The sequence below is a fragment of the Dipodomys ordii genome, unplaced genomic scaffold, assembly GCF_000151885.1.
Source record: "Dipodomys ordii isolate 6190 unplaced genomic scaffold, Dord_2.0 Scaffold18, whole genome shotgun sequence".
In the NCBI taxonomy this organism is placed as follows: Eukaryota; Metazoa; Chordata; class Mammalia; order Rodentia; family Heteromyidae; genus Dipodomys; species Dipodomys ordii.
Window position 1 is genome coordinate 997,704 of NW_012267234.1, and position 21,782 is coordinate 1,019,485.

Below are 21,782 nucleotides of genomic sequence, written 5' to 3' on the forward strand. Positions count from 1 at the left end.
CAACCACTTTGGAAAGCAGTATGGAGGTTCCTCAAAAGACTTCACATAGAACTCCCCTCTGACCCAGCAATCCCACTTTTGGGCATTTACCCAAATGTTTACAAACAAGATCACTCTAAAGCTACCAGCACAACTATGTTTATTGCAGCATTATTTACCATAACTAAGATATGTATCCAGCCCAGATGCCCCTCAGTAGATGAATGGATCAAGGAAATGTGGTGTATATACACAATGGAATTCTATGCCTCCGTCAGAAAGAATGACATTTCCCCATTTGTTAGGAAATGGAAAAACTTGGAAAAATTTATGTTAAGTGAAGTAAGCCAGGCCCAAAGAAACATAGGTCCCATGGTTTCACTTATTTTCAATATCTATTATATATATGAGTCAAGCGGAAAAGCTCAGAAAATGTGATGTCAGGAAAATGAACCCTTAGATATGTATTTTAATGTTTTTTTCCTTTCATGCATTTGTTTCTAATGCATTCATAAGATTATCTCTTTGTAGCTTTGTATGTCCCTCTCCCACAGTATAACCCCTGCTTTCACTATATTTGATGTCAATATAACTTGTAGAGGAGATGGGGAAAAACAAGTCGTTTAAGGATACAGGTGGACCTGTTGCAACAATGAGAAGTACAAGTTGTCATGTCGAAAACGAGCTTTACAACGTTGGTGCTTGGGGTTGGGGGGAAAGCGGGGAGGATTGGGTGGGTGGGGGAGGCTGGGAAGGTATGTTAAGGGTAAACAAAGGAGGAGGCTGCAATGCTTGATAAGAAATGTACGCATTAACCTGCCCATGTAATTGTAACCCCTCTGTACAATGTGTTCACAAAAAATGTTTGTAAATATTTTATTATATGTTAAAATGTTTAAACATAAGCAATCAAGTACCATTTTCCAATATTAGAATTGAATATATAAGCTCAAATACTTAAATTTTCAGCAGAGCTAATACTGATACAATTTGAATAGGCCATCTCTTTATTAATTTTCCCCTGCCTCTCTCCTCCTGAGGATCTCCAGGTCTGGTCTCCCACAGGCTAGATGAGACCTCCACAGTGACTAAACCACTTGGTCCTAAACCACCACTAAACTACCAGGCGCTAAAAGTTTTTTTCTTTTACATCCTTGACCAATAAATGATTTTTAGCAGAGAAGAATAAATAATCAGATTTGTGTTTTGAAAAAAAATATTGTTGGTACTATCAGAAAACCAATATTAAAGAAAAGAAGTTGGATAGAAAATAAACCTGTCCTTGCTAGAAATTAGATGTTGGAAGATCTCAGACAAATATAAAGAAGGAGAAAAAAGAATGTACTAGTTGTCAACACAGACTTGTGATGCTCTGGACATGGAAGGTTGATGAAGAGAGCCAGAAGTAGGCAGTACTGTTTGTAGTTACAAGTGCATAAAGAACAACATAGTTTCAGTTCATGGCTCTGGCAGATATGAATTGTAAGAGTTTGAGCACATTAATTCTAAATGAAAGCTCAAAGAGATTAATAACATCTACCTTGAATAGATACAATGAATATCTGCTTGAGATAGCAAACACATATCATAGTTGTGATATATGATTCTCTCAGCATAATTATAAACTGCTGGGTTTGGAAACCTCTGGGTTTTCCTAGCCAAAAAAAATGGTTTATTTCAGACACAAATGTTCAAGCCCTTGGTATCATACAATTATAAAAAAATGACCTATCTTGGAGTTCATTTCAATTAGCATCATTTTATATGGTCCTATGTACATAGCTATTGAGCTAGTATGATCCTATACTAGGAATATTCTAGACATATACTACTTATTACAAATGAGGGAAACCATGGAGCCTATGTTTCTTTGAGTCTGGCTTACTTCACTTAATATGATTTTCCCAAGTCTTTATGGAAATAAGAGGGCTTATTTTTCTGTTTTTTTTTAATGTACTGTGTGAAGTTGTTTCTTCTTTTTTTCCTCTTCTTTCTTTTTTCCCCCTATTGCCGGTGTTTTTGATTTTGGTACCTTGTTTACCTGATTTGGGAAGGGAAGGAGTATAACAAAATGGTGAGACAGAAGACAAAGGGTGAACCAATGCAGCAGCAATATTCAGAAGACACTATGTTTGAAATGAACTTTACAACTTGTGGGTGGAGGGGTAGGGATAGGGTAAGTAGGAGAAAAATGAGGAAAGGGTAACAATGTTGGACAAGAAATGCACTCATTACCTTAGTTATGCACTGTAACCTCTCTGTATATCACCGTGAAAACAAAATTAAATAAAAAATAATTTCCCAAATCTGGGAAAAACCAAAATCAATAAAATATAAGATTAAAAAATAACCTAAGTTATGCCATGATTCATAATATAGATTCTAAAGATATGAGGTCAAAATAATCTCTTGACATGTGTTTTCATTATCTATTATTGTTTTTATTCTTCAAAACAAGTTAATAAAAATATCAGTATTCAAAATGATCTATATTTGGGATCTATATACATCTTTCAAGAGCATTTGCACATTCAATGACAATATATATCAAGCTTTATTCTATAAATATGTCACTCATGACTGAATTTACCTTTAATAGAAGAATATGAAGATATAGCAATCCAAAGTGGTAACTTGAATCTACCTTCTCTGTGTGTACTATGCAAGTTGCCTGGGATATATTCCAAGAAATATTATGAAAAAAATTAAAATACTATGAAATATGTTTTGAATTAAAGTAACTATCTTTTCTAATTAAAATCTCAGTAGATGTATCATCTAGGCAGAAAAGTTTTTAAGTGGACTTATAATTAGATATTTTTGAGTTTCTTAATTATATTTCTTATACTTGGATCAATATTAGATAACTGAATGCAAGAATATACAAAGCCATTGTATGTCCCTCCCCCACAGTATAACCCCTGCTTTCACTATATTTGATGTCAGTATAGCTTGAGGAGGAGATGGGGAAAAACCAGTTGTTTAAAGATACAGGTGGACCTGTTGCAACAATGAGAAGTACAAGTTGTCGTGTCCAAAACGAGCTTTACAACGTCGGTGCGGGGGAGGGGGGAAGGGGGGAAGGAGAAGGATTGGGATTGGGGGGGGAGGGGGGAGTCTGGGAAGGGATGTGAAGGGTAAACAAAAGGAGGAGGCTGCAATGCTTGGTAAGAAATGTACGCATTATCCTGCCCATGTAATTGTAACCCCTCTGTACAGTATGTTCACAAATAAAATAAAAAAAAAAAGAAAATACAAAGCCAAATGAGAAGTAATGAGACCTATCTTATTTGAATGTATGGATCAAGTTCTATAAGGATAAACAGGGTCAGATAGTATAATGTTTCCAATTCAGTTTGTTTTGCTACTTCTTTAAACAAATCACACACAGACAAAAACTCATCCTGTTTGTAATCAACAACTCAGTCTATAATATCATCACAGTTTTCTCTCTGTAAATGTTGCCTAGGTACTTGAAAAATCATCTTAAAATGTATTTTTCAAGTGGCAGGCATAATTGGTATAACATGAATTACTCTAATATTCATACTGATCATGTTTATTTTGCTCTTCAGACACTCACCACACTCTCATGTGTAACCAGACATAATAAAAATAGTACTGATTAAGTATGTACGAGGTCTGATGCTCAAGGTTGATCTGACCCTTTTCATTTTGTTTTGGATAGAAAAAGTGATGTCAGCTCTTTGGGCCAATGTTATATAAAATTATTTAGAGAAAGAATTCTTTGAGAAAGTTTTCAGTTGATGAATCTCTAATCAAGATCATATTGCTAAGGAGACATGGCTCAACCAATGAGGTTAACACAAGCTCAGACAAAAGTAAATCTAGCGGGGTGCTGGTGGCTCACACCTGTAATCCTAGCTACTCAAGAGACTGAGATCTGAGGATCACTGTTCAGACCTAGCTGGAGAAGGAAAGTCTATGAGACTGTTATCTCCAACTAACCTCCAGAAAACAGGAAGTGGCACTGTGGCTCAAGTGGTAGAGCACTCAGCTCACCTGGAGCTGAAGAGCGGAGGGACAACACCCAAGCCCAGAGTTCAAGCCCTATGACCGACTTAAAAAAAAAAAAGAAAATCTAACATCTTTTTGTGAACATAAGAGAATACTTAACGACATATTAATGTGGACATGTCACAAGGTGACAGTATTCTTTATGATCTCTAGTTTATAAAATTAATTGAATACTTTTCACTTGTCTTCCTGTATTTTCATTTTCATTTTCCCCTTTATCTTCAATACTCATTTCACTTCCCTTCCTTCCCCATAATCTTGGCTATTTATACAATTTTATAAAAGACATAATGTTATTTTATGTGTGTATTCATGTTTTCAGCTGTTCTATAATTCTTTATTGCTTTTAATTTAATAATTCAAAGCTATGCATTTAAAACCTACCCAAGTTTGGCTATCTGGATCTAGTTTATAGATGGTGATTTTTTTTTTTTGGGTCCGGTTGTGGGGCCTGAACTCTGGGCCTGGGCGCTGTCCCTCAGTTCTTCAGCTCAAGGCTAGCACTCTACCACTTGAGCCACAGCGCTACTTCCGGCTTTTTTCTTTTTGCTTATGTGGTGCTGAGGAATCAAACCCAGGGCCTCAGGCATGCAAGGCACGCGCTCTACCACTGAACCATCTTCCCAGCCCCTAGATGGTGATTTTTTAAACATATGTTGTAGTAAAAATAGACACATAGACTGTCTCTCTTATTGTTCATTACTGTAAACACTCTATAACTATATTGAAATCTAAAGTTCAGCACAAAGACTGTGAAAGAAGGATTAGCATGACAATTATTAGATATAGTCCCTTCATGGTATATTTATCTTTATTTACATCTATTTTATTTTTGGTGGTCATAGGGTTTTGAAATCCCAGTCTTGTGCTTTCTAGGCAACCTTTTACTCTATTACTTGAGTCACACACTCTTGCCCTGTGCGACATTCAATGGGACAGGTAGCTCAAAGTAAAAATTACTAATCCTTAAATAATATTAATGTTAATTTCATTATAAACCGCCAGATTGTTCTCTGAAATATTTTGTATATCTGCCACAAGGTTTATGTTTGACACAGTTTTCTCAAAATTTGACAATTGGTATGAGTATGATTTCTTCAGTGGACCAGATGAAAATATTTTATTGTGTTAGTTTATCCTTTCTCTATTATGTTGAACTTAAGTGACTTTTAAAATACAAAGGAGTTGCCATCCACGGAAGCATAATCTTTTGATGTTCTTGTTTGCCACTGGAATAGCTAGGATAAGCTAAGCTGTTCTGAATATCAGTGACATACTTCATCAAAGTTAAATCTCCTACTCCTGTAGTTACTACCAGCAGCTCCGATCTCACACCAGTTCAGCCTTCAGCATTGCCACAGAGCAGGAGAGAGGATGGAGAAGGCATATCAGGACTTTTCAGGCTACTACAAGTGTGACACATGACACTCAGAGGCCATCAGCCAGAACAAGTTACCTCACTCTAGGAAAGCTTAGGAAATAATAGAGGATGACACGATTATTTTGTGAATATTGTTAGATCACTGTGATTCAACTTTCCAGAGTCTGTACACTTTAATTTGTTGCCATACTTTTATGTCTTTATAACAAAGAAAAAATATGTAAGCAATGATCAAAGAATCAATTGTGTATGTCACTGCCAGCCTTAACATGCCATTCCTCTGTTTACAAACCTTCTATGGATCCCCATTGCCTAATAAGCTAAACTTCTTGGCCTGGTTTTCTCTTCAGTAATAGTAGATCAAATTTAGGATGACTTTTCACTTCCATAAAATTTTGATCAGTTTTTATTCAATCTTTGTACAAATTGGAAGATAGCAGTGGTCCCTTAAGAATTGGGATAGAATTGAATAAAATTTAATAAGGCACCTGACAGTTATATGATTGCGATTTGTAGAACTTTCATTTTATAACCTTAAGCAATATTGACCTCAGAAAAAATTAGAACGAGAGACAAAAGGAATGAATATGTTATTCATCTTTGTTCTAGTCTTCCTACTTAATAACTGCCCCCAATGAAAGTCAAAGTTAATTTCTGAATGCAACTTGAATGAATTTCCTTTTGAGAAAGTTGATTCATTGCTAAGGCATTCCATGTGCAATATTCAAGAAAAGATGACAGGTAAATGGATTTCACAATGAGCAGATTTGTGACTAATATGAGGTATAGAAATAAACAACCCAAAACTCCATATAACACACAGTGATTCTCACAAGAATAGACTAGGCAATTTGGGAGGGCCCTTTAACACATACAGGTTTGCTTTTGAATCCTAAGACATCCCTGCTTCTTGTAAGTAGAGAAAAACACATTTTGAGGCTATGCTGTCCAATTATTTTAGCTGAATATACAATACAAATAGCTCATAAGGTGAGCTGAAGAACTTGAAAGGTTGTGGGCCTGCGTAAAAGAAAAACTTACCTCTGCCAGATTTCATTAAATGTCATTTCAACTATTTTTGCACAATAGCATTGGAGAAAAAAACGCTTCCTTGATTAGCTTGACATGTGGTAATTTGGGTAGAACTTGACTTTATTTGTCTTTGACTAGAACAAATTGTCTCTCTGCCCTTGTTGATACAAAATGCAGTTATTTTTGCTCCTTTCATTTGTATAACCTGAGACTTAGTTTCATCTTAAATGCTGGTAATTGGTACAATGAAGCAGGCTTTAACTGCATCAAACTCAGAGCTAAGAAAGCAAAATAGTATGTGGAAGAGAGGTGAGAAAGGATGCATGCAGTACAAATCCAAGACTTGTTAAACAATAGCCAATTAAAAAAATTCTAACAGAACAACAGACTAGCTTTATTTCCAACTTTAGAAAAAAGGAAAATTGAGGAAGAAACAGTCCCATTGTAACTTGGTTTTAATTCTACCTTACAGAGAAGAATGTTCTCTCTCTTACTTTTACGTCTGTAAGTTTAGATCAAGGAGAGTCTTAATTCAATTGCACCCTAATGGGAAAAGTTTACATGTGAAGTTATAAGTCCTCCTTAAAGAATGCTGGCACATAGCCGGGCGCTGGTGGCTCACGCCTGTAATCCTAGCTGACAGGTGGCTGAGATCTGAGGATCCCAGTTCAAAGCCAGCCCGGGCAGGAGAGACTGTGAGACTCCTATCTCCAATAAACCACCAAGAAAACCGGAAGTGGCGCTGTAGCTCAAGTGGTATAGTGCTCGCCTTGAGCTGAAGAGCTGAGGGACAACACCCAGGCCCAGAGTTCAAGCCCCATGGCCGACCAAAAAAAAAAAAAAAAAAGAGTGCTGGCACATTAAATGATGTTCAGAAATGGCAATTAGCCTTGAGAATCTGTAAACACATACACCATTGTGAATTTAGATGTGAATTTTATTCCCTTAATTATGCTACATTTAATTGACCCATGCTGGAGGAGGTTACCGAATCAGAGGGAAGTGGAGTTTAAAAGTCACCTCAGAGGCTACCATATAATCTTTTTCCATCCTCCAGCATACTTTATCATGATTCTGTTGACATAAATAAAAGTTTATTCCATGTGAATTTGGTCCTTATTTTAATATACAGACACATTATTTTATATAAGAATTTACTATTAAACAGAGAAAATGAAATAGGAGAGGAAATTTACTGAGCACTTATATTGCACTAGGTTGGGCACGCTTTCTTTTTTTGAGACAGTCCACTATGTAGCACAAACTGATTGGCCTTGAACTCACTGTGCAGCCTACATGAGTCTTGAGTTCATAATCCTCCTGCATTAATCTCCCAAGGTCTGGGATTCCTAAGTACATGTGTACCACAGGTGGCCAATTGGTCATTCATTTAAACCTTTTACATTTGTTGACTTACATATACCCCGCATAATCAAAATTTTAACTTAATGGTGCAATACTTACATTTCTTGGTTTTATATTTCCTTTATTCCACACATTTTTATTAGCATGAGTCATTGTCCGAGGGGGCAAGGCATTCATTTTGATATGCCCATATATGCATATCTTAATCAGACTTGCCCCCTCCATGATCCTTTTTTTCCCCTAAAATGAATATAAGCTCCGCATAGAAATATTGGGAAGATCTTCAGAGGAAATTAAGAATCATCTGTCATCTACAGGAAATATATAATTACTAATAAATTTATATTAATTTTCTATGTGGATGTCTTAGTTTTTTGTGTAATTGGAATCACATAGGTTACAGTTTCTTCAAGTGGTAGAGCACTAGCATTGAGCTGAAGAGCTGAGGTACAGCACCCGGACTCAGAATTCAAACCCTACGGCTGACCAAAAAGAAAAAAAAAAGAATAAACCACTATTCCTGCACTGCAAAAACAAAACAAAAAAAGTATGAGCCACTGATAGTCATACATATTTTATATAGGGAAATGTATATTTTCCTTTCACTTTACTTTCCATGATGGGAGCAGTTCAATTATCTTGTCACAGTGTAGCTAGCTGATTCCCATAAAAATCAGTGCCATATTGGGCATTCATTGTTTGTCTGTGCTGCTGGTTGATTGGCTGTTCAGCAATGGCCATAGCCAGTCTTGGTGAGAGGGAGTTTCTGGTGCCAAGTTCATCTATGAATAAATTCTATGCTTTCCACCATGACTACTTTGTTTATGAACCCACTGAATGGCAGAAAGGATTTCTGGGGCAAATGAGCTGGATGGCATCCACAAGCTGACTATCCTATTTACTTGGTTATTAAAAGCTTCCTCCTCTAAGGCCCTGTGGGGAACATTCACATGGATCACAAATATCTTTATTTCCTTTTCCCTTTCATGGAACTTTACCCAAGTATCTCTTCCTTCATTTTTCCATTTAAATAATTAATTTTGTTTTTTATCCCTCTCTGTTTTTTATCACCAATTTTATCCCCAATTATGTTCCTTACAAGTTGCTAATCATTGTTCAACGCCAATATATTGGTAAATTTACATATCTAGCCATTCTTCCTCTTAAGCAAAGTCAACAACCAAGTTCTGCTCCAAGTTCAGCTCATTGAGTAGATTTTGCTTTACCACTATCCTTCTAAATATACTAGAGAGGTATATTGGAGTATCCCTCTATAATGTGTCATGTATAAAGACAATCAGAGAATCATGTATTAGGGAGAGCCCTGAATCTTCTCTTTCTCTGTCAAGTGAGTTGAGAACTCCTCATGTAATAATACATACAGGCTGGAAGGAAGAAATTAACATGATTCTGAACAGATGACATCAAATATACAGATAATTTAGAATACAGAGTGGAAAAGTAGAATCTCTCCACTCACACAGGACAGTGATCAAGAACATGGAGGTTTCCAAACTATTTCCAGTGAAGAATGTTAAAAATAAATGCAAGCTCACTCAACAGTGATACTCATTCAATAGCACACTGGAAATGAAACATACAACTTGGAGGGAGGTGTGAGGGGAGAATGAGGGAGAGAATAAAAAAATGTACTCATTACCTTAGGTATGTAACTGTAACCCCTCTGCACATAATTTTTACAATAAAATTAAATTAAAAATGCATACATTTAGCTTTGCATATAAAGAATGAAACAGAGCTGGGTGCCGGTGGCTCACCCCCGTAATCCCAGCTACTCAGGAGGCTTAGATCTGAGGATTGCAGTTCAAGCCCAGCCTGGGCAGGAAAGTCTGTGAGATTCTTATCTCCAATAAACCACTCACAAAGCTGGAAGTGGCACTGTAGCTCAAGTGGTAGAGTGCTTGCCTTGAGCTGAAGGGCTGAGGGACAGTGCCCAGCCCCAGAGTTCAAGTCCCATGACCAATGAAAAAAAAGAAAAAAATGTTGAGCCTCTGTATTGCATAAGATAAATTAAATTTGTTGTGTTTGGTTACATGGCTTACTATGAACATCAAAAAATATAATTTTGTTTAATATAAAGAAAAGTATTCCAGAGTTATGCAATAAAAATGGATCATAGTCATTTAATGGTAACTTCATTTGATGGAGAATTCAACGGCTGGGAAGTTGGCTCAGTGGTAGAGTGCTTGCCTCTCATTCTTGAGGCCCTGGGTTCGATTACTCAGCACTGCATAAGCAGAAAAAAGCCAGAAGTGGTGCTGTGGCTCAAGTGGTAGGACTCTATTCTTAAGCTGAAGAGCTGAGGGACAGCACCCAGGCCCAGAGTTGAGTCTCTATGACCCACCAAAAAAAAAAAGAATTCAAGATATTCACAGAGATTTCTATTATATGATATTCATATTGACTACAAATTTTTATGACTTTTAAAATATAACACATCCTAAACAAAATTCTTAACACTACAAAGCATTTATTATTTTTTCACAATAAATGTTGCCTGCCTTGATAGGCGTGTTATCACAAAGGTACCACCAAAATTATTTTTCCAATACAATATGAGAAAATGTCATTGAAAGCTAAAATAAATTATGGTTTAGAGAGAAGGCAGTCAATATTCAGAGAGACAGCATAAAGCCTGGGGTTGAGAAAAGACAAGAAATGTGAGAACTAGTAAGACTGAGAAAAAGTCAGAAAGTATTGAAGGAAACAGAACAAAGTAAATGTGTCAGAAATAGCAGAATGAACCATGAACAAATTCTACCTTCCACATGCTAGAGATGAGCCTTAAAGAACCAGTAGAGAGGCCATATGCTGATGGCTCATACCCATAATACTAACTACTTAGGAGGCTGAGAATTAGAAAATTGAGATTTATGCCATCCTGGGGAAAAAAGTTCACAAGACCCATTTTCAACCCATAGCTGACCCAGTGGCATGTGCTTATCATCTGGAACTACGTGTGAGGCTGAGATTGGAAGGGTCACAAATCCAAGCCATCCACTTCATCTCAACAAAGGAAAGCTAGATGCAGTGACAAGCACTTGTGATCCCAGCAACAATGATAAGCCTTAAGTGGTCAAAACTAAGGTGTTCAACTGACAGGAGGCAAGAAACTATTTCAAAAATTACCAGCAAAAAGTAGGACTGGAGCAGTGTCTCAAGTAGTAGAGCACCAGCCTAGAAAGTGTAAGACCCTAAGTTCAAACACCAGTACCACCAACAGAAAAAGAAATAAACAGTAGAAAGCTAGAAGGAAATAATAAGAAGTATGCTTATGGAAACTTAGAATCTCAAGTCAACTTTATCACTAACAAATGAGAAAAGCCCTGAGAAAATATATTTGATGTGTTTGGTACAGTTCTTAGGAACACTGCAAGTGTGCATTAAGTTGTAGCCAGGGTTATGGGTTCTTTGAAGGTTTTGTGAACTCATTAATTTTTCTTTTCTCTGTGCCTTGTTTGTTTATCTTTCTTTGGGAATATAGGGAGACTAAAAAATGGTGGGACAAAAGGCGAACAAACATAGCAGTGGTCCTCATAGACACTATGTTGAAAATGAACTATACAACTTGTGGGGTGGGGACAGGAGGGGAAAATTGGGAAAGAGGGAGAGTAGGGGTGACATTGTATTCTTTACCTAACTTATGTAACTGTAGCCCTCCTTAGGTCATCATTATAACAACAACTTTAAAATTCATTAAAAAAAAAGAAAATGAAGCTGAGCATCAGTGGCTCATGCCTGTAATCCTAGCTATTCAGGAGGCTGAGATCTGAGGATCAAGGTTCAAATCCAGCCTGGGCAGGAAAGTCCATGAGATTCTTTATCTCCAATAAACCACCAGCAAGCCAGAAGTGGTGCTGTGGTCAAGTGGTAGAGTGCTAACCTTGAGCTGAAGAGCTGAGGGACAGCACCCAGGCCCAGAGTTTAAGTCCCAGAACCAACCAAAAAAAAAAAAAAAGAAAGAAAGAAAATGAGAGCCTCAAAAATAAACCATTAGAAATGCTATTTAAACATTGACTGGCTTATCGAAAATTAATACAACCAGGCATGTAAGTGTTGCAGACAGGAAAAATAGCATGTTTTCAAAATAAAATTAAATCATAATGAAAAAATTCATTGGACAGTGAAGTTTGACCTCATGAATTCAGTCATCACCATTACTGAAAGCTAGAGCTCATAATATCCAAGTAAAAGGTGAACTCAATGATGGCATTCACATAAAAAGGAAAATCCCAACTTAGAATTTGGAGTTGTGGAGTTCCCGGAAGATGGCAGAGGAGAAGCTGGAGTCTAAACAAGCTCGTGCATAGAAAGCAGTTATAGTGCTCCAGTGAACAGTCCTAAGCCAGAGAATTACACCAAGTGTGCCATTACAGTACAGAGAGTTAGGCCAGAGAGGGAAAATCCAGGCAAGGAGACAGATCTGAGTCCAGGACAAAGGCGCCACACGGGGCAGGTGAGCGGATTCTACTCAACACCAGCAAGAACCGACAAGGAGTGGACATCTTCATCCTGCAGATCACAGACCAGAGACGACCTAGGAACCAAGACTCGGCATGAGTAGAAGATTGACGTCCTCACTCCTTCTCAGGGAGCAGAGGAGGGAAGACCTCCCCCCCCCCCAACTACTGGAGATCTCCATATTTGATACTGACAAAGGCCTGGCTGAGCAGCTAGCTCCAACTCAGGCCTTGGAAGAAAACAAGAGTCATTTAGCAGGTCACAGGAACCTAGCCTGACCTGCCAGGCTCAGCTCCACCCAGGGAAAAGTCACCCAGTTTGGGCTGCTGCCAGCCCCAGGAGTAGCTTTCTTCACTGGGTAAACAGAACCAGAGGCTGCCCCTCCCTACAGCAGCCTTGGCAATCAATTGAAATTCAGTAAACATAACCCCTGAGAATGGCTCCAGGCTGGGTTCTGTGAGTGTCTCACAAGCTAGCCCCTCAGGGAAAAGCTACTGTTTGCTGAAAGGCCTCAACTCTACCCAGAACCTAGCCTCATCACAGCATCTCCAAACTAGAGGAAATAGCCATCTACCTCTTTTGTGATACTGAAAGCAGATCTCCCCCCCATTGAACTAGCCTGGGAGGAGGATCACAAAATCCTGGGTAAAGCAGAGCAATTTTCTGCCTGGTCAAACAAACTGAATTAAGAAACCAACCAAGCCGCAGAAAAATGAAACACCACAAGCAGACCACAGACTCCTACAAGAGACTGGTTACGGACACAAAGATACAGGATCTTCCCATCCCGCAGCCCCCCAAAAATCAAAGAACTCTTTTTTTGTACCTTTTATAAAAATTTTTTTCTAAAACTTTTTTAATTTTAATTTTTAACTTAAAAAATTTGATTTCTATTAAAATTTTTTTCTTCCTCTTATAATTTTTATTTTGTGTGTGTGTGTGTGTGTGTGTTTCTTTTTAAAAAAATTTTTTGTTTAGCTCTACTGACCTTTTGATCCTTTTTTCTTTCCTTATCATTCTTTTCACTTTTTCTTCTCTTTCATTCTTCTTTGTATGACTTAATTGCTGCTCTGCTCATCCTCAGATATACCGTAGTTGATTATTAGGCCTTATCCCCCATTGTGTACACACTTAATCCAGAAATTTATTACTCAATTCTAAACCTCTTAGACTTAAATTCCTTAATAGCAGTACTACTTCTTTATACCTATATAATATTTTAAGCATTTTTATTTTTAAGTTTTTCAAGTCTCCTTTCTATCCCTCCCCTTCTCTTACCCTATCCATGTTCTTCTCTGAATATTACACTTTCAATTTGCATAATTTTTAAGTGTATCACTTTTTAATTTTTAATTTTTGTTTTTCTATTTTTTCTTGTCTTTTTTCTTTCTCTTTCTTCTTTTTTCTCTCTGTCTACTATCATTCTATCCAACCTATTTCCCGTTTTGAGATTAGAACTTAGTTAACTCTCCCTTTGTCTGTCCACATCCCTGTATTCCTATTTTTACCCACATCTCTCCTTAAACCTAATAATTTCTGGTTTGCCAAATTCTTCTTTGCAGTTCATAGCCCATTAATACATAGTTGTTTGATGTTGAATAGCTACATCTGTTGAACTAGATTGTATCTGCAGACTTTTGACTGTGCAACTCAGACTTTGGTTGATGCTTGTCTGAAGATAGTGTTCTAGCACAAAAATGGTGTTATTTTCATCCTAAGTGGGCAGAGTAAGCCAGAAAAACACAAGAAAAATGGCAAGTCTGGGTATCTCAACTCCCACTCATGATAATTAGGGGACAGAACAGATAATGAATAATCCAGAGGAGAGTTCCCAAAAAGCTCTACAAACGCTACTGGTAAACATGGTAAAGGAAAAGATTGAAAACCTGCAAAGGACTCTGTATGAGCGTGATAGGAAGAGAGAGGAGGCAAACCAAAGGTCAATACAGGAATATCATGAGCGTGAGGAAGCTACTCAAAGATTGATACAGGAATTGCGTGAGCAGCTTGAGAACACTCAAAGAGAAAGGAATTGTGTGAGCAGGCTGAGATCAGTCAAAGAGCTAGACAGTAATTGTGGGGGCTGGCCCAGAACAGACAAAGAGAAAGTCAGGAATGGCGTGAGCAGGCTGAGAACACTCAAAGAGAACTACAGGAATTGCGTGAACATGAGGAAGCTAATCAAAGAGTAATACAGGAATTGAGAGAGCAGGATGAGAATACACAAAGATCATTAAAGGCATTCATGGAATCCATAAGCAGAGAGCTGAAAGAAGTCAGGGAGACCACAAAGGGAATTCTAAATGGAACCCAACAGAAAGAATGGGAGTCCAAGGAAACCATAACCAATCAACTAAGTGATTTGAGAATAAATACTGAACACCAAATTAAGGAAGTAAAGAAGTTCATGCAAGATCTAAAACAAAGCTCCAACAATGAATGTGAAGCCATCAAAGCCAACCAACTAGAAGGGAAAGAAATAAAAAACAAAGTAGAAAGTCTTGATAGTAGGATAGGGCATGCAGAAGTTTGAATCTCAGGGATTGAAGACAGCCTAGATATTATAGAGAAAGAACATACAGCCATCCAAGACAAATCCAAGAAATATGATAGATCCATTCAACACTTGGAAGACACCATCAGAAGGCCTAATCTGAGGATAATTGGTGTAGAGGAGCACCTAGAGACAGAAGTTAATGGTCTAGGAAATTTATTTAACAGGATCCTAGCAAAGAACTTATAAAGAAACAACTGCCTAATAAATAAGTGGGCTAAAGACTTAAAGAGAAACTTCTCTGAAGAGGAAAGAAGGATGGCCAATAGACACATGAAGAAATTCTCAACCTCCCTAGCCATAAAAGCAATGCCAATCAAAACAACATTGAGATACCACTTCACCCCAGTTAGAATGGCTAGAATCAAGAACTCTAATATCAACAGATGCTGGAGGGGATGTGGACAGAAGGGAACCCTACTGCATTGTTGGTGGGAGTGTAAATTTGTTCAACCACTTGGGAAAGCAGTATGGAGGTTCCTCAAAAGAGTTCACATAGAGCTCCCCTATGACCCAGCAATCCCACTTTTGAGCATTTACCCAAATGTTCACAAATATGACCACACTAAAGCTACCAGCACAACTATGTTTATTGCAGCATTATTTACCATAGCTAAGATATGGAACCAACCCAGATGCTCCTCATTGGATGAATGGATGAAGAAAATGTACATATACACGATGGAATTCTATGCCTCCATCAGAAAGAATGACATTGTCCCATTTGTTAGGAAATGGAAAGACTTGGAAAAAATTATATTAAGTGAAGTAAGCCAGGCCCAAAGAAACATAGGTCCCATGGTTTCTCTTATTTGCAATAACTAGTATATGTCTGAGTGAAGCAGAAAAGGTCAGATAAGTTGATGTTAGGGGAAATGAACCCTAAGATATGTATTCAAATGTTTTGTTCTTTCATGCCATTGTTTCTAACGCATTTATAAGATGATTTCTTTGTTGCTTTGTATGTTCCTCCCCCACAGTATAACCCCTGCTCTCACTGTATTTGTTATTGGTATAATTTGTAGAGGGGAAGGGAAAAAACAAATCATTTAAATAGGGATACAGGTGGGCCTATTGCAACAATGAGATGTATAAGTCATTATGTCGAAAACGAACTTTACAACTTTGGTGAGGTTGGGGAGGATGGTTGGGTGGGAGGTTATGGTGAGGATGGGATGGGAAGGGGAAACAAAGGAGGAGGCAACAATGCTTGATAAGAAATGTACTCATTATCTTACCCATGTAATTGTAATCCCTCTGTACAGTATTTTCACAATAAAAAAAGAGTTTGGATTTCTAATTAACTTTTATTCTGTTTTCTGAGGAGGAAAACTAAAATGATCTCTATATATTGCATAGTGTAAAGAGATTGATGATATTGATGGTGTTTCTTAGCATCAAGCAAAACTCAACAGGAGAATTTTAGTTTCCTGAAATCAGGGTTTCCTGTGAAATTGTTTTCTATAATTAAGTCAAATAGCAGCCAAAATTATTTAATTCAGATAATTTATTTTGATAAAATATCTTCTAAGTTCAGCTTCTGGGGGTTAAGACAGTCACTTTCATTAATTTACCACACTGTCAGCTTGATGGCAGGCCAACTTTAGCAAGATTTGGCAGCTGACCAAGGAAATTGTGCTCTTGATGGGTCAATTTTCAAAAAAAAAATTCAGACTAATGCCTCTATGTAGATCTCATGACATACAAATGACTGAGACAGACTCATTAACAAGAATCAGAGAAACAGAAATTTTTTTAAAAGGTAAAATGGGATTAGAGAGAAAATCTTAGGTCTTCTAAGGAAGGGTGGGTTGGAAAAGTAACGTGAGTAAAAGGTATATTCAGCAAGAGAAGCGCCAGAAGAAATCCAGTCCTTGTCCCCATATAATCTGTAAATTATTATAACAGCAATGTAAATAATTTTCCTTATTGGGGTCTAAACACAATGCCTCAACTGGCACTCCACACCTGAAGCCATACCTCTAGTTCCACTTTTCTAGAGATAAGAGTTTTCAAGACTTTTCTGCTAAGCTGGCTTGAAACTTAAATCCTCCAGATCTCAGCCTCCTGAGTAGCTAAGATTTCGGGTTGAACCTCCAGTACCCAGATATAAATAAATGTTTAAATCTCTAGTTGAGTTTCTTCATAGCACTTGAGTTTCTCAAGTAAAATAACTTAGCTAAATATGGTGGTTCACTTTTGCAATCCTAGAACTCAAGAGGCTAAGATAGAATTGTGAGTTTGAGTCAAGCCTGGGCTACAGAGAAAGATTTTGTCAAAAAAAAAAAAGAAGGAAAGAAGGAAGGAAGGAAGGAAAGGAAGGTTTGAGGGAGGGAGAGAGGGAAAAATAAGTGAAAATAAAAACAAGAAAAATGAAGGAAAAGAAAGAAGGAAGAGGGAAAGAAAAAGGGAAATAAATAAAATGACTAGGCACTCTGCAAAGCGTAATTTATCTTCTGACAGAACCAGAGATAGAACTGTGGTCCTCACTTTAGTGCTATTTTCATGTTACATTTTAAGGTGATACTAGAAAAAGTTGATCCTACCTTAGAATTGCACCTTCAGGAAGAAGTATAGTGGAGACACAAAGGAAGTAGGAAGTAGACCCAACTGGTGGAAGCATTTACTCTAGCAACAAATGTGCTTTGATTGGATTTTAAAAAAATCATTGCTAGTTGCATGACCCTGTTTTGGTTATTTTTTCCTGCCTGTTACTTTGTTTTATCTTTTCTTACATCTAAAGAGTTTGTGTATTGGTTGATTGGCTGCGAGGTGGTAAGCCCCAACTCATCTAGTTATCATTGTTATGTAATATATTATACAATAAATACAAAGTACTTAGCATAGTCCTATGCATAACAAGCAGTTAGTAAATGAGCCTCTCTGTGAAGGTCACAGTTGTTCATAGATCTCCCTGTTCAGACCATTAGACAGACCTACTTTATTCTGAGATATATTAAAAACACTGACTACAAAAGAAGGTCAAAAGAAGACATCCAAGACAGAGTGCAAAAAAATACATGCAAATATCCACCACCTGACAAGTTAAACTCACTGTCTGGTTGTCTATCACAATTTAAGAGGTAATGGAAAATGCCATTATAATAAGGAGAGAATCACTGAATTAAAACCAACTAATATTAATAGATAATAGAATGAAGATGGGCCATTGAAATAGTTGTGATTGCATCATATATGTTCTGAAAGACACATAGAAGACATGAGACCTGTGCAGACTGAAACATTGTAGAAGAAAAAACTGCTAAAGGCATGTAGAATCAATGAAAAAACCCAGAGATAAAATAAAAAAGGACAGCATGAGCGAGAGCTAGCAATTTAAGTGGCCTAATATGTGTATAACTGAAGTCTCAGAAAGGAAGAGAAGCTTATGGGGCACACAATGAAACTTTAGTTCTAATTTTATTGAAAAACAATTCCATATATCTAAAAATCTAGAGGAACTTCAAGTTTAAGAACTTTCAGTCTGGCGCTTGTGGCTCATGCCTGTAATCCTAGCTACTCCGGAGGCTGAGATCTGAGGATCAAGGTTCAAAGCCTGCCTGGGCAGGAAAGTCTGAGACTTATATCTCCAACTAATTACCAGAAAGCTGGAAATGGAGCTGTGACTCAAAGTGGTAGCGTGCTAACCTTGAGCTTCAAAGCTCAGAGACAGCGTACAGGCGCTGAGCTCAAGCTTGGCCTAGGACTAGTACACATACACAAAAAGAATATTATCAGAACTTATTCATGGGTTCAATGCATTTTCAGAAAGCTTGTGTGCATGTGTATGTGCATGCGTGTGTGTGTGTGTAAATTGAAAAACTGATAGTGAAATTCATATGGAATTGCAAGTGACCTAGAATAGCTCAAACTTTTCTGACAAATAAGAATAAAGTTGGAAGACTTACAGAACCTCATTTTGAGTGTGAAACTTCATATTCACGATAGTATGGTGATTGTGATGATGGCTTTCCAAATGTATATGTACATCAAAATACATCAAATAATATACTTTAAAGATGTGCAGTCTATTGTATGTCAATTATACCTCAATAAAGCTGGTCAATGGTTATTGCTAAGGGAAAAACATTATGAATTTTAGAGGATATCAATAATGCAAGAAAAAATAAAATACCAAAAATGACAGTGGCACTTCATCTCTATGTACAAGACTGTTTGTATACACAGCAAGCTTAAAAATGAACAAATTAATCAAGCCAAAAAATAAGTAGACTGAAAAAAACAAAAAGAAAAATTTTAGGAAATGATTTGATATATAGATTGATGACACACCTATTAATATACTATATTCTGTTGATTTTTTTCTTGAAGTATTGATTATAGCTTGTAGTAAGTCATCACTCTTAGGAAGATAGTGAAAAATAAGACATCCAAAATAACAAGTTAACTCTATGCAATTTTTAAATGAGTATTAAGAGGTCCAAGTCAATCAATCATGTTCTTCTCCCGGTGTCTCATTTAAAGACCTTTTATTTAGGAGATTGTTTACTATTTTGGCCCCTAAGCCTAGTTATGAAATAAGCTGAACAAAAAGCCAGAACTTCAAATTACATGACATATTTTTAGTAATGATAAGAACAGTACTAGTTCTGTGAATGCATAAAATAATTATTTTAAATATGTCTTATTTTGTCTGTATAAGGTCTTTTCATGTATCTATAATGTCTACCATGTGAGCATATTAAAAAAAAGATATCTATATTAGCAGGGACTCCAAAGTAGAATCCAGCCTCTTGGGAACATTTAAGAAGCATGTAGACTGTCCAAGCCAGTGCCACTGAATTCACAGAGAATTTATGAGTGTGTTTCTTGCAGTTCACCCTCTAGGGCTAGTTCAAGTTTAAGCTCAATAACATTGGAACTTAATAGTCCTGAAAAATATTGCATTTGGACATATTCTATTTTGTGGTTTATAGGAAAGTTGTTCTGAATGCTGACCTACAACTATTTATACTAAACTTGAAAGACTTAAAATTGCAGAGAAAATAGTGGAATTTTTTTTTCTAGTCTACTGGATGGTGAGGGACATGCAGAATTTAGAATTTAGATTATGCCTACATCTTTCCAGTCCATTCCATTTTTTTAAGAGCAGTCAAAGCTTTAAAGGAACCAAAGAAACAGTAGCCACATAGATAGGTTTTACTAAACTATCATAGGACAGTGACAAGATAAGGGTATTTTGTATAAGACACTCTTTGGATCTTTAAGTTTTTTATTGATATATTTTTTCTCATAATAAAACATTTTATCTATATAATGTTGGAGAGAACTGACCTGTTACATTCTCTTCTGTCCTTGTTTCTGTTTGTAAAGTTGCTATACTAGGAATCCTCCCTTCCTTCTTCTCTCCCTCTCTCCTTCCCTCCCTCTCTCTCTCCCTCCCTCCTTGCTTCCCTCTCTAAACTTCCTTCCCTCCCTCATTCCTTTCCTCCTTCTCTCCCTTCCTCTCTTGTTCCTTCCTTTCTTTTGTACTCTTTCTTGTGATAGATTTACTGAGGCATAGAGGAAATACAACAAATTACAAATACCTAAAGTGTATGATACGTTTGTGGTGTGTGCTATGTTCATAAAATCATTACTATCCTGGTTAGGCCCCTTGGGAATCCCTATCTTCCATAGGGCCAACCTCCACCATATCTTCAGCTGCTTTCTATCACTTATGAAGCTTGTATTTTTATAGTTTTTCATAAATGGAATTAATTATGTAAATGTATATTTATTATAATATCTATATTATATATATTATTTATATCAATTATATAAATATATAAAATGGTATTATACTAAATAAATATTCTAAAATAGTATATTATTTTAGAGCTGTTTAATTTCATCTAGTGTAGCAATTTTGAACTTCATGTATATTTGTCTATTTGTAGTATAGAATAATAATTTTTTTTTTGTCAGTTGTGGGGCTTGAACTCTGGGCCTGGGTGCTGCCCCTCAACTCTTCAGCTTAAGGCTAGAGCTCTACCACTTGAGCCACAGCGCCACTTCCAGTTTTCTGGTGGGGAGATAAGAGTTTCACAGACTTTCCTGCCTGGGTTGGCTTTGAACAGATATCCCCAGATCTCAGCCTCCTGAGTAGCTAGGATTACAGGCACGAGACACTGGTGCCCCGCATAATAAAATTTTTATTGCTGAGTACTATTCCATTTCAAAATACAATGTAATTTATTCATCTGTTTTTTTCTTTATTTAAGTCTTTTGATATCCCGCCATCTTTATTTCTTACTATTATTGTATGAAAATTCCAGTTCTGCATCACTCTTACTAACATTTTGACTTAAAAACTAGAGAGAGAGGGCTGGGAAGGTGGCTCAGTGGTAGAGTGCTTGCCTTGCATGCACAAGGCCCTGGGTTAAATTCCTCAGCACCACATAAGTAGAAAAAGCCAGAAGTGGCGCTATGGCTCAAGTGGTAGATTGCTTGCCTTAAGTTGAAGAGCTGAGGGACAGTGCCCAGGCCCAGAGTTCAGGTCCCACAACTGACAAATATGTGTATGTGTGTGTGTGTGTGTGTGTGTGTGTGTGTGTGTTTGTGTGTGTGTGTGTATGTATACATATATATATACATACATATATTCATATATATGTATATATAGAGAGAGAAAGAGAGGGGGAGGAAAGAAGGAGAAGGAGAGAAAGAGGGAGAGAGATTGTATTTTAATTTACATTTTCCTAATGACCAACAATGAAAAATGGTTTCATATGCTTTATAAAATCATTCCTATATAAACTGTTAAAATGTTTATTCAATTCTTTTGCCCTTTCCCTTTTAACTCTGGTTGTTTGGTTTCTTACTGTTGAATTTTGAAAGTTCTTTTCATATTCTGAATGCAACCTTTTTTTTTTTTTTTGGGTCCGGTGTGGAGCCTGAACTCTGGGCCTGGGCGCTGTCCCTCAGCTCTTCAGCTCAAGGCTAGTGCTC